The 14160-nt window shown below is 40.3% G+C and overlaps 1 protein-coding gene across 1 annotated transcript in view; it reads right to left on the bottom strand.

Moving 5' to 3' along the window:
• The window catches only part of LOC118110734 (vitamin D3 receptor A), an 81474-nt gene extending 77643 nt beyond the window's left edge, over nt 1–3831 (bottom strand). The window contains exons 1-2 of the mRNA XM_035158745.2: nt 3731–3831; nt 2596–2767 (exon numbers count right to left, since the gene is read on the bottom strand). The gene's annotated coding sequence lies outside the window, so the exon portion shown is untranslated. The remainder of the gene's footprint in view (nt 1–2595; nt 2768–3730) is intronic.
• Nucleotides 3832–14160: the final 10329 nt, after the last annotated feature.

Raw genomic sequence — 14160 nt, 5'->3', positions numbered from 1 at the left:
TTCAAAACACTCAACACCCACTGAATGATATTGTAGCTTTGCTTGAATGGAGACAGATGGAACGTGTACCAGAGACAAAGAAGTTACCAACGGTGGTGACTGAAAAAGCAAAGAGTAATGTGTCCACCTGGGTTCCATGCTTTAATCACGATGGAAACTATAGAGCCGATAAAAACCTGTGGCTACAAAAGGAGTAATTTGACATGGAAATGAATGCCGATTGTACCCTTTACCACTGAAGACAAAAGCAAGACTTTGGTGAGGTTTTTCTGTCCTGTGTGACAGTGTGATTGTCCCTTTCCAGCTATTTCCAGACTCATGGAACTGTGATCAACATGTTGACTCCAAAGATCCAGTGCATGTTGCACTGTATGTCCTTTAGCTGGCAACATGAAACCATCCAGTCTTTGAAATAGAAGCTTTTGGCCTGGCAGCAGAGGGAGGTAAGTGGTCAGTGAATCATGTTATTGCAGGTTGTAGTGTTTTTGTGTGTTTACTCAATGTAGGAGGGCAGCTACCACGTAATATCACAAAGTGCTAAACCAAGCAAACATACAAATAAACAAACAATATACAAACAAAACCACAATGAGGAAAAACAACATGTCCCTCAAACAACAAAACATAAACTTTATAATCTCATGGTTGTGTCAAATCTAACAAAGGTGCATTGTCTTTCATCAAAGTCAGAGGAGTTAACACTACAAAAAAGAAGGCTGGAACCGTCCCTTTAAGTCACCACAAACAAAGCAGTGTTTTCACATACTATGCTGGGGAAAAAAAGGGGGAAACCCCCTTTTCACATAATCCCCATTATTATTTTAAAATAGTTATACCCCTGCAAAAGGATTTAACTAAATATTATTTCTCATTCAAAGCAAAACTGATGGTTTTGTTTAAATTCAAGCCTCAACGTGAAAGACAATTTCACTTTGAAAATAATTTGATCATGGGCATTAGCCACTGAGATCATGATTTGGGATCATAGCATATCCACTTAAACTCTACAAACTGTAATATATAGAAAGTATGAACAATAAAAAAGAAAAACTAATCCTGACTGATAGTTGCTTTTATCTGGTAGACATGTAGGATATGAGTCATACGATGCAGAATAGAATAAAATAAGTTGAACTTGTCAACACACAGTACTGTCCACGGTTCCTAAGATTCCTACAAACTTTGCACGTATATTGTTGAGGACTCAAGGAGGAGCAAAATTGACTTAAGTTTTTTAGATAAGCAGTTCATGAGATGTATTTTTAACAGTTAGTGCAGAGGCAACGCAATCCACAAAACTGATGTCATTGATTGCGAAAACAGCATGTTGCAACGATGGCTGCCCACGATCAAAGCAAGATGCAGCTACAAAACCTTGCACTGGATCCTCTGTTGTTTTGGAGTATTTTAGACAAAAGCCAATAATCTGCCACTCGGAAATGGCTCATCACTGCGGCACAACATCTAGAGCAAGCAAGAGGGCACAGTTTTGTTTACATGTCCTACCCACCGAAGCATTATATATTAGAATTATTATCAACAGTTCTTTTTGCCCGACTGCTGTTATGGTAATGTAGCATGGCACTGTGCGTCATCCAACGCTTCTATTCAGCCATTATATATTTTCTGTTTCTCTTAACGTCCATGTGCGAGTTAGGAAAAAAAAAAAAAAGATAATACAACATTTTCCTTCTGCATACTCAGTGAGGAAATCCACCCATGTCATACCAATCTTAAATTTCAAGTCAAGTTCTTCAGTATAAACACAGATAATCCAGTTAATGGAAAGTACTATGCTATGACACACCGTGAATAAATTAATCTACACTCATTAGCTAATTTAGTAGGCACACTTAAATTAAAAATAATGCAGCATAATACAACAGCCCTGCCACAAATCCTCCTGTGTGTGGTCTAATGTTTTCTGATCAAATAAGACAGATGATTGTTATTTTCTATCAACAACTCAGCAGTATTAGAGGGGGATGATTTGAGACGTTATTGGACTGTTGAGGAACTAAGTAGCAAGTGACTGGAGTCCACCCCGTGTCCATTCTGCTCCACTCAGCTCCATGCTAATCGCTCCCTTTGTCCTCCCCGCCTAAAGAGGAGCAGCCTCCCTCCTCATCAGCTGCTGACCACCTCCAGGGGGAATGACAGGCAGCACCGCCGTACTCCCCAAATGAACACATCACACACACACACACACACACCCATCTGCACGAACACAGCTTCATGTAAACCACGATAACACCGTCGATTTCGATGGGCGCTTTCGGGCTTGGCAGGGATTTGCGCACTGGCCCTGCAGCAGGCAGACATACACGTGTGGAATGTGGAGGGAAGCACCCGCCTATAACAATAACACCACTCACACAAAACACAGCCGCGCCGCAGTGGAAGTTTGCTGATATGCGAGATGAATATGCAACGTGAAATGCCATGAGGCCTCCACGCACGTAAACACGAGTGCAGCGTGGAAACAAAGAGGAAAGATGCATGCTTTTTGAGGGGGCTAGTGTGCAGTAGCTAGCCCGGGACTTGCTAACCGGTTGCTTTTTCTGTCACAATAACATCGCCGGTGGACGGTCTTACCTGATGTGGCATATCAACCGTCACTTCGTGCAGCAGCAGAGGGGAGGGGGCCCCGAGTGTTGTCGCAGCCAGGGTCGCCGAACGCTTCCCCCTCGAGCCGGTGGAGTTGAAGGCGGGTTTTTAAAAACAATCTCTCCCCACGCTGAAAAAACTTTTCCCCTACGAAACAAAACTGTCAAGAGAGGAGAGGGAGGGGAGAGGGGAGTGGGTGATTAGGCAGGGCCATGTAACGGTCAGTCTGGGAGCTGGGTAACGACAAGAGCCCCGGTGACGTCCCGTTACCCCCTCGCAGCTGCCCGGACGAACACTGTCACGCCAAACGCCATTCAAGAAATCGGGCTTTTCAGAAGTGGCCCCGCTCGGGCTCAGATAAACACCTCCGGGAGTGGGACTTTAGACCCCCGACCAACCACTCCGGGTCTTGCGAGGCATTCGGCGCACGAGTTGCACATGATGCAACACTTGACACAGCGCAACCTTAAAAGTTCAAATGTTCGGACAATGTGCGGAGCAGAAGTGCAGCGGTAAAAGTTCGCGTGTGCTCGCTTGTGGGCGTCATTTGGAAACAAAGGCTGCTGAATACCTGCGAAACGTCTCAAGTCCTGTCACTTTACTTTGCTCGTATGCCAACACAACACGGCCTTATTCAATTGCCACATTTTCGAACGGAGTTCCGCCGTCCCACAGCTCCCCCCCCTACGCACATGAGCGGACGCAACGTAGACGGAAAAAGGGGAAAAAACGCCACGAAAACGTCCTTTAATATTCACACACGGTGAATTACTGTAATTATTGTGTGGCAGGAGCTGCAGTGAAATGGCCTCTCCACAGTGACACCGGGGGCCGGGCTGACTGGCTACATTGTTCCAGTCATGTCAAAATAACTGCAGCACCACGAGACAGCGTTAACAACAGCTAGCGCTACGTTACCAGCGGCTCACTTTGCTGGCCTAAAACAGCGTGTGTGTGGGGGTGTCTGCGTGTGTGCGCGTGTGCGTGTGTGTGTGTGTGTGTCGGCCTGGAAAAGCACTTCTCAGCAGGAACCACACGAGAAAGAGCCCACGAAGACATAAAGTAGACACGTCCCCACGCCCGACCCCCCCCCACGGACACAGCAAAGTGCAGATTCACTCACATTAATCCACGCGAGCAGCGACCGACGCGACTCCCTGTTAGTCCAGTTTTTTTAGATCTGAATCAACACAGCAGCAGGACCGCACTTCTCCCAAATCCCCGCCCCCCTCGCTTCAGCACTCAGTCATATCTATACATATATATAATCCAGCCCCGCCGACCAATCGCAGCGCCCGGGCGCCGGACTCCAGTCCGCGCCCATTGGCCGAGCAGCTGATCAGTCTCCAGCTGCCTGCCTACCATGTAGGGGTGTGTCGTGACGTAGCAGGCGGCCTGGGTAGGTAGTAAACAATTTGATTAGAGTTGTCACAGTAATAAATGTCATAAAAAAATTATAATAAAATGTGGACAAAGAAAAAATCATGCGGGCTATAATCGGCAGCGTGTGATTTGTTTGTCTGCATTTATATAGAGTGAGCTGTTGGGAAATGTCACTATTATTACGATTTTGCAATATTGAGTTTGGATGTTACAAAGTTATTTCTCCTCTTTTATTTTCGATGATTAACTTATACATGATGTATAAAATAACTAATTCTGCAACAATTTTGCATTTATAAAGAGACAGTGACATGTTGAGAAATGTCACTAATATCACTTTATTAACAACATTATTGTGTACCCATTTGTGTTTCAGCAATGCTGCAACACTGTGTTTGAGTTATATGTCGTTCTGAATTTTTGATTATTTACCGTTACATGATGTCTTAAATATCATTGTGAGAAATGCCATTGTATTTATTACTTTTTATTTTACAACATTAAGTGTATACATTTTGGTTTTAGGAATTCTGCAAAACTTTTAAATGTTAAACATTGTTCTCATCATCATCATTGATGATTTACACATACAAGACATGTGAAATGTCACAGTGATAAATGTCAGTATTATTATGTATAAAAGTTGTGCTTTAGGAATGCTGTAATACTTTTGAATGTCAAAGTTATCTTTCATTATTAATTTGTTGCTTATTTACCTCATCACTGGTGAGACATTTCACAATTATTGCTTTTTTTTTTACAACATCTATGTGTATTAATATGTGTTCTAGGAATGCTGCGATACTTTTGAATGTTGAAAGTTATTTCTTGACATGAATTATTGATGATTTACCTATACATAATATATGAAAGTTCCACCATCCTCTTCTCCCCTTAGATCTCTCTGTCCTGGAAACTGGTGGTAACTGATAGTTTGCACATACCAAGAACATGTGTGTCCACAGTGTATATATGGAGACACAGCAGAGATCATTTGTCTGCTCGGTGGAAGAATTCAGAGGCAATGAAATAGGGCCGTGTGTCACTGTTGCTATAGTGTGTCCTCCCCCTGGGAGGTTTTTTTTATCACCACATTATCCAGTCTTTAATTAGAAGTTATTCTCTTCTAAAAAAAACATCTCTTGTCATCTCTAAGGATGGTCCTGCCTGGAAGAGCTGGATTTGGTGTCTCTTTTTTTTTTGTTATCAAGGAAACTGGACATGGCGGTTACAAATATTCAGTACAAGAATGGCCATGCTGGCTACATGCCAATGAATTATCCCAAACTTTCCTACATTTCAGACAACACAAATTAGACCGGCAACATTACCCCCTTTTCTTGACAGATGGAAAAAAGGCAACTTGAAGCCTATTTATTGGAGGCTTTGAGTTCTCTGTGAAAGGATTAGGGTTTTTCTTTAAAGCTTACTTTCTGTGCTGTGTGAAAGAAGGCTTTAAAAAGACAAACAGCCTCCTCATTCATTATGTGATATGTGGCGTGCTGTTATTAAATGTTAAAAACAACTGTGTCATCATGTTAGGACTAGCTCCTGCCTTTCTAAAAGCAGCGTGAATGAGTTCCACATGCAACTTATACTGCTGCGTGTCTAAGAATACGTTTTGCTGACTTCTCTGACGGAGCTGTTGTAAAGCAGTGGAGATGTATCCATCACACATGGAGTTTGATGTTGTTACAGTTACATCAACAAAATGATCACAGTTGAATGCATGGAATGTCCGCTCCGCTAACAGCTGCTGTTATCCTGTGTGTATCAATAGTATAAAATAAAATACCATGCTATAGTTTATACCTATGTTATACGATACTGTGCTACACTATATACACCAATGCACCATACTATACCCTTCTATTCTATAGTATATACTCTACTGCGCTGTAATATACTATAACATACTGTATTATATTGTATATACCCTACTATACTATAGGATACACCCTACTATATTATGCTATACTGTGCTATACGCCCCACTACACTATAGTTGACTATATGCTACTATACTATAGTGTATATCAGACTACACTATACTATATTACAGTGTAGTGTATTATAATATACAATACTATGCTATTCTATACTATACAACAGTTCGGTATATTACAGTGTATTATATTACAATACACTATACAGGAGTATATACCCTACTATACTATACTAAACAAAACTATACCATAATATAATATACCTTATTATAGCCTCCCCAGTATATGCACTACTTACTATGATCTTGTATAAATCTGTTTACTCAAATGATAAAAACACATTTTTATCATTTATTTTATTTATCTCAACTATATTGTGATATGTGGACAAGGCTGTTAACCCCGGGCAACTAAAACTAATACAGTCTGCAGTGCTAGATACCAGAGGAAAAGTGGGAACTAAAAATGTGTGTATGAGAGATTTGAGTGAAATAACATGTTTTCTTCCTTTTTGTTTTGTTTTTATTCTTGTACTTCCATTACAGGGACTGTGTCAGAGCTCTTTATCTCTAATGTAAACTTCCCTTCGGCTAATTGAACCGCTGCCATAATTATGACGTTAATCTTTTAGGACTATCCGCTAGATGCCTACATGTAAATGTCACACCCTAAACTGATAATGCACCAATAATCATACAGTGGTGAGTAAATTCTTTGACAAAGAGCCATGAGAGATTCAAAAACTTTTTTGCTTCAATAAATGGATTGAATCCATTTTAAAACAGTGTGGGTCTGCACAGCTCACACCAGCCTGTCCTATCTGAATTCTGCAACTATTTATAGAAAAACACTGGCTCCCGTGTTGATGAACATCAATCACAAACAAACAAATTAAAACTGTAGATTAATCAGTTGACTCTCTGGGTTACTATAGACTGAATATACTGAAGTAAACTAACAGGGTGTGTACATATACAATCTATATGCCTGACATTCATGTGTCTAAGTGTGCATGATATTCTTCCTTCAGCCTGCCTGTGTGTGCATGTGCTGGAATCTAGGCCATCCCTTGTGGCTTTGTGTCTGAGAGGCGGATCAGTCTATATGAGGGGCAGCCAGGCATATGGGCGTGTTTGTGTGAGCACATGCGCACACAGGATCTCATCCACCAACTGTGTGTATATGTGTGTGTGTATGTGTGTGTGTGTGTGTGTGTGTGAGAGAGAGAGAGAGAGAGAGAGAGAGAGAGAGAGAGAGAGAGAGAGAGAGAGAGAGAGAGAACATACACTGTATGGTGCTTGAGTTATCTGGGGTGTTTCCACTGTGTAGACGCACTACGGCATAACAGGAAGAGGAGACACTCTCACTTAAACTGTACAAACACAGACACACACTCTCTCTGTAGCTCTCTCTTCCTCATATCTTCCTTCCTAACTAGGAATCTCTCCATCGCCCCATCCCCATCTCCTAACCAACACACACACACACACACACACACACACACACACACACACACACACACACACACACACACACACACATACACACACCAGACTTTCTCTCCCACTCGCAGGGCGAGCCTAGGAAACAGCTGGAAAAGCAAATAGTCACAAGCAGGCCTAGCCCTGGCCCGCTGGCTCTCACAAATGACTGGACCTTTACTTGGATGAATGCAGTCCTCACACTGGCTTCTCAGCTGCAGTCAAAAACGCACAAGGAACAGTGCAATTGCACAAACCTAAAGGAATGCTGCAGCAGTTGGCAAACACACTGTTTGATCCACTTTGGAGTGTGCGTCAAGGAGATTGGTAGCAGTGTCATCCTCATGCCACAAGTCTCGCAGTGGCATTTTGGGCAGCTACGTCCACACAGAGGATCACACAGTCCAGGGAGGCCGCTGCCTCGGTAACAACCAGGCCTTTCCTCTGTCCCCATTTCAAATGTGTAGTATGCTCCTCAGCTCTGCCTTGTCCTCCGACTCCCTGACAATGTCACTGTCAGCTTCCAACATTAATAAACTCGACCCATATTCACAACAAAGTCGCTGCATTCTTTCCGATCAGACAGGGAATTTGATAGCTGAGCAAAACTGGAACATGGAGTTAGTAAGTCATGAAATACTATATGTTGTTTTCAGCTGACATCGTGCCTTTTGATCAAAACTCACATGAAGCACTTAGTGCATGTACCTTCTCTACTGTGAAGCATTTTGAGCTGCTTTTCCTCGATTAAAGGTGCTGTAGAAAATACCTTTGTTATCATTATCAATATTGTCATGAGCTAATAATGATAACTGAAGCGATCCAGTAGAAACATGTAAATTTTGAAATAACTTTTATACTCGAGCAGTGCCTGAAAATTCTGTTCTCTTGTCCTGTGTTAAAGCTCCTGAGCCTCTTCAGAATTGTATCTCGTCATTAGTGAGTCCTCCTCAAACAGTTTTACAATATACTGTCACTTTTTATTGTTTGTGTTCTGGACGTTGTGTGCAGAGATTTTTATAAACAGTCTATGGTGCAGATTGAAGTTAGAAAACTTTGTGTTCATCCTACCTGGTTTATCTGCAAGATTGTATAGTCAATGTTTTTTATAAAAGGAACTGAATTTTTTGTATTACAGTGTGTGTTTTATATATAGTTTGAATTATTTGATCTGCTGTTATTTTTTCATACATTGCATGTCAGTTATATCAGAGGTTTGTTAAGCAATCAACATAATCCTCAGACCAAAGTTTATATTTTTTCAAAATAAAAGCTTTGTAATTCTGCCTGATATAAAACATTGCAATAACAAAACAAATGTTGTACCCTTACTTTGAAGAAAAATTGCTAAACAGAAAATGATTCTTTGAATGTTGTTGCCATGACGGAGATCACTGCCTAGTGCCTACACTGTGTTGCTGTGTCTCAGTCCGATACAGTGAAATAAAAATAATAAAATTATCAAAATTATCTGGTGGTCACCACTTCTATAGTTTATACAAGGTCGTAGAAGAAGATACTTTCAACACAGTCAACAGCTGTCGTATCCCCACTGACTGCTACAGAGTGTTGGTAGTTTATTATATTGTATTAATATTAAACGTATCATGTGTCCAGATTGCACCAAAATCAACACTGCACTTCCCTGGGCCATTAATACACATGCCAAGTGTGAAGCTGATAAGATGGTGAAACAGGTAGATGAAACTGAATGCAATAAAAGATTTGCCAGTGTGGCAAAAAACGGCGTTTCTGCCCGACATATGTTCCTGGTGGAGAGAATACATCAAAAAGTCTGAACATTTTTTTGGGCAGGAGTCAAGAATGCAATTTAGACGACATACAAGAGCACCTCACAAAAACCCACGCTACAACCTGTCATTCCATCCTTCAGACACTGATATAGCTGCACAGCCCCATCGTGGCACTTAATGTATTATAGACCCGAAGCCTGTGTGCTGCAGACATCACCTGGTCAACACAAACCACCTCCAGCCACAGCCTGCTCTGTTTGAATCCTTACAGGCCATACAAAGGAAATTCTCCTCTCAAGACCAATGGTTCAATAAAACGAAAGCCTTTGACCACCACAATCCTACTGACTCTGCAGTCCACTGTCTGGAACATAATCATAAATCTTAAGACCTCAGCCACAGAAAATACAAAAATGTCCAGGGGACTTGGCCTTTTATACAGGATGTTATCACGGTTTTATTTCATTTTTTCCTATGCTTGTTTTGTACCCACTTCTATTTTAGTTATTCAGTGGGTCGATGTGATTGTTGTAATGTGATTTCTGGTTATTCTTGTTAATGTTAGTTATTTTTTCCATTATGTTTTGTTGGGGCAAAATTCAGAGTGCTGATGTAATTGTTATGCGTCTCCTTTTATTGAGAACGCAAAGTACATGTCTGACATTTTCAGAGGAAGTGAATCATCTTCAAATGCATCACCTGTTTTAGAAAACAAACTAAACCTCAAAAGCCAATTTTACTCCTGCTCCCTCTGAGCAAATGTAAATGCTTGCTGTCACATTATAAGTGCATTCCACTTCTTTTCCCTAACTAAAATAAAAACATTTAATGAAACATTAAATCAGTGTAAATACCAAACAATGTTTTGTTTTTATATCCACTTGGCCGAGGGGGCAAGTACATTTGACGGATTGTTTCCACTCATTTCAGCTCTTCAGGAAGCATTTAATGAGAAGTGTCTGAGTTGGAGAGAGGATACACGCCCAGCTGTGACACTTTGAGCCAGACTGAACGCAGCCCACTGCACACAGCTACGCAGCCATAAATCAGCTCTATCATAACACCACCTGTTCATAACAAGTGGCAGCCAAAATAGTTTCAGACGGTATCCCTAAAAACTGAAAAGGAAAAAAGAAGATATACATTTTCTGAAAATAAAGAATATATATATATATATTCTTTATTTTTAGAAAAAGGACATCCTTCACTGCTGACACTACACCACTGTACTTCACAGTTTGTCTGTGGATCCCATTTCTTCTTCAATATACAACCTTTCAGTGTTGGACGGTGTATTCAGATCCTTTCCTTGAGTAAAAGCAATAACACAGCAATGTCCCAATATGCCATTGCAAGTAAAATCCTTTTGTTCAAAATCCTCTTTCAGTAAAATCACAGGTGTTATTAGTAAAATGCACTTCTAAGTATCCCAAGCATTTTTTTTAGGTCACCTACCTTAAATTCCTTATATGAGTTCCCTGACAGTTTCTGTATTGGTTTTCAAAATTCCTTTACCTGCCTTTAAAGCACTTTGTGGTCTTGCATGAATCTACTTGTCTGACATGTTTCCAATGAATGCGCCTTTCAATTGTGTCCCATTATATATAATTTTAGCGTATCAATTTATTATATTCTTTATGTATCATTTATGTTGTTTATGATTTTCTAATAGATTTTACTAACACTATTTCCACCATTATCATTTATCATGTCAAGTTATTTCACTGTTTTCATTTTAACTGTCAAATTATTAGCTTGTATGTCATCCACACTTTAAATTGCACTAATTTGCACAACAAATTAAAATACATTTTCTGCAGAAGAACATGTCACCTATTTATGCAGTGTACTGTTGTGGGTAGTTTCGATGTACCTTGTTTGAAGTGGTCAAATCAAAGGGTCGGTCCCCTGCAAGTGGTTACATGATAAAACCTGCTGGGTCATGATGATTAATGGGAGGGAGAAAGAAGAGAGTAAAAAAATCAGCAACACAACATTTCGAACATTTCTTATTTGTCTTTTTGCAAAAATCATTTTACCTCTCTGTGTCTTGTGCAGAGACACAAAATGAAACCACATGAGAAGTTTAAGGGAAATCATTCTCTGGTGTAATTGACACATGAATTACAAGGAGCCTGAAATAGATTTAACTTCTAAGTAAATAGTCACATGCAAAAAGACTTGAAACCAGCAGCATGAAGATGCATTGTATTGTGTAAACTTACCTTCTAATAAAACTACTTTGAATTTAAAGTCTAAATCTGAAAACAAAGTAACTGAAGCTGTCAGATAAATGTGGTGGTTGAGTGCATTAAGCACAGTATTTCCTCTAGAGTGTAGTAGAGTTGAAGTAAAGATTATTAAGTTGCATAAAAAGGAAATGGTAAAATTTAAATGGTAAAATGTAAAGGGACTGGACCTTTAAATTGTGCTTAAGTTAAATATCAACAAGTCTTGAAGTTAACATCTCTGTTATTCTTCAAATTTCAATTCAAAATTTCAATTGTTTAAAAACTACAAAATCATCGTCATGACAGATTAATACCAGTCCAGTTGCAACAGTAACACAGACTGCTGACATCTGTTTCTCCTCTGCCCATCACAATCATCACGATCTTTATTGATCCTGCCTCTGAAATGTGGAGACAATTGTCCACGAAATGATTCCGTGTGGGGAGAGTTGACAGGGAGTGCAAAAGAAGATGACAGAATGGGTGGGAGAAGCTGCACGCTGGAGACGGACGCAACAATAGACTGCCATGTCATCGTTGATCAACCCTGATCAATGTCAAACTGTTGCACAACACCAGACCCCCTCTGCTTTTGTCCTCTCTTCTTGCTTCACATCTTGCTGCCCCTGCTGGTTTTCTCATTTTCTCCCTCACTCCTAGCAAACGTAATTCCTGAATTTTCAAATGTCGATAGCGTGTCTCATGTCTGATCCTGCAAGCAGAATATTTTGCTTGGCTTTCTGATTTGAGTAAGTCTTCAAAGAGACATGACAATGTAGGGACTCCCTCGACTTGCTGTTTTCATTCCTGCCACCCCTCCCTCCCCCTCCAGGGTCCTCCTGACCTCTGCCCTAGTGGGATTCATCGCAAGTGGCGAGGAGGAAGCCCGGGTCAGAGCTTCTAAATGAGTCTCTCTGTGTTTGGAAACAGTGGACATCCCCTCCCACAACAAACATCTGACATCTGCGCTGTAATTCCAGTCTAATCAACAAGCCTTCTGCACATACGCAGATATTTAAAATCCTTCTTTTTATTAGTTGCATATGCTGTTCCAAACAGCAGTGTAATGTAATGCTCCCCCCAGCGTTGCGTCAGAGCCCCAAAATGGACCCTCACATGACAGGAGTGCCAGCGTGAGAAGCCCCGGTCCACAGACGACACGCTTCCTCACGAGGATCCGCAGCCAGAACAAGCTCAGCAACTGCTGCTATAATATAAACTTCATATATAAAAGATGAGGATTGGCTTTTTATAACACACAGCGAGCAGAGCTGCCCACAGCAGGGGAAGAGTTTTTTTTTCCCTCTGAGTGCATTTCTTGGCCCTTATTTTGGATGTTTTGTGGCATTTTTGTCCCTTTTTTATTCACTTTCACTGAACTATGAAATCATATACTTTCAGTACATACTTTGTCTCCACAAAGATGTCTCCTTTTATGTAGCACACCACACGTCCCACACTTGTTCCCCCATAGCTGCAAACTGGCAGCAGGTTTTCGAGGAGGAGCGCAGCGTCCGATCTCCCTCCAGCCCGTCCGTCTTCAGCTTACCATTGTTGGTAATTACATTTTTTTGTTGACACAGAGGTTGAGGCTGGTTGGCATTTCCTTCCACACTGCAGGCTGATGTTTTAAATCCTAATTCTGAGCTCTTCTCATTTTCTCTTTGCACTGGGAAGTCTCACTGTTCACTTTCACACATTACATGTTGCCATATTAAACGCTTTTCCCTTTTCATTTTCTCACCTTGACATCAAATTTCCATTTTTACTTGGTATCGTCAGAGAAGCCCATGAGTAAATAAGTCATCCCATAGATCGCAGTCACACATATGCTTTACTTTAAAAAAAATTTAATTTAAAAGGGTCAGTGTACATTAATTATTATGACCACATATAAATGTACCAGAGTTAAGTCTCTTATACTACTTTTCCTCTGCAGTCCCAGGCAGGTTGATCTTAAAAAGAGAACAGACAAACAAAGAAACAGAGAACAAACAAACAGACGACAAACTTACAGATATAAAAAATTAAAAAAACATACACGCTGAGGCAGAGTCCACAATAAGCAATTAGTAAAAAATTGACAATTAAAAGGAGACAAAGAAGGCAATTAGATTAACAATGACAAGACTATTCCAGATGATGACATATTCAGTAACCATTGTTTTACAGAAGTGGAGAATGAGTTCAAGTTGTGATGTTTTTTAGTTCTATGGGTAGAGTGTTCCAGGTATGTGCTGCTCGATAGGAAAAGGAACTTTCTGTGGTACTTTTTCTTAATGATATTCTACAATCCCGTTTGGTGGTAGCTCTTGTTGATGTGTTTTGAGTCAGTTTGATGAACTTTAGTGGAGGGGAGCCAAGTCATGAAAGATTTTGAATACAAGTAAAATGTCTGCATATTTGACCATATTTCCCAACTCAAGAAACCATATTTTGTTAAAACTTTACAGTGATGAAAATAATTTGGTTTCTTATCAAAGGTTTTCAAAGCCTGCTTAAAAAGTCTTTGTATAGAATGCACAGTGGTCCCACCAGTCTGTGTCCAGCTAGTGAGACAGTATGTGTGACAGGATCATGGCATACAAGTACAATTTTGATTCCTAAGTGGATAAGTTATTTTTTATATGTCTGAAACTTGATGAATTAAATTTGATTCTGTTTGAAACTTTTTTAACTTAAGTGAGTTGTGAATGTATTATTATACCTAAATGTTTTTGTTCATTCACTGCTTCTAATCTTCTTCCTGCCACAACAT

This window comes from Hippoglossus stenolepis, chromosome 6, assembly GCF_022539355.2.
Source record: "Hippoglossus stenolepis isolate QCI-W04-F060 chromosome 6, HSTE1.2, whole genome shotgun sequence".
Classification (NCBI taxonomy): Eukaryota; Metazoa; Chordata; class Actinopteri; order Pleuronectiformes; family Pleuronectidae; genus Hippoglossus; species Hippoglossus stenolepis.
This window is presented reverse-complemented; position numbering and strand designations above follow the sequence as displayed.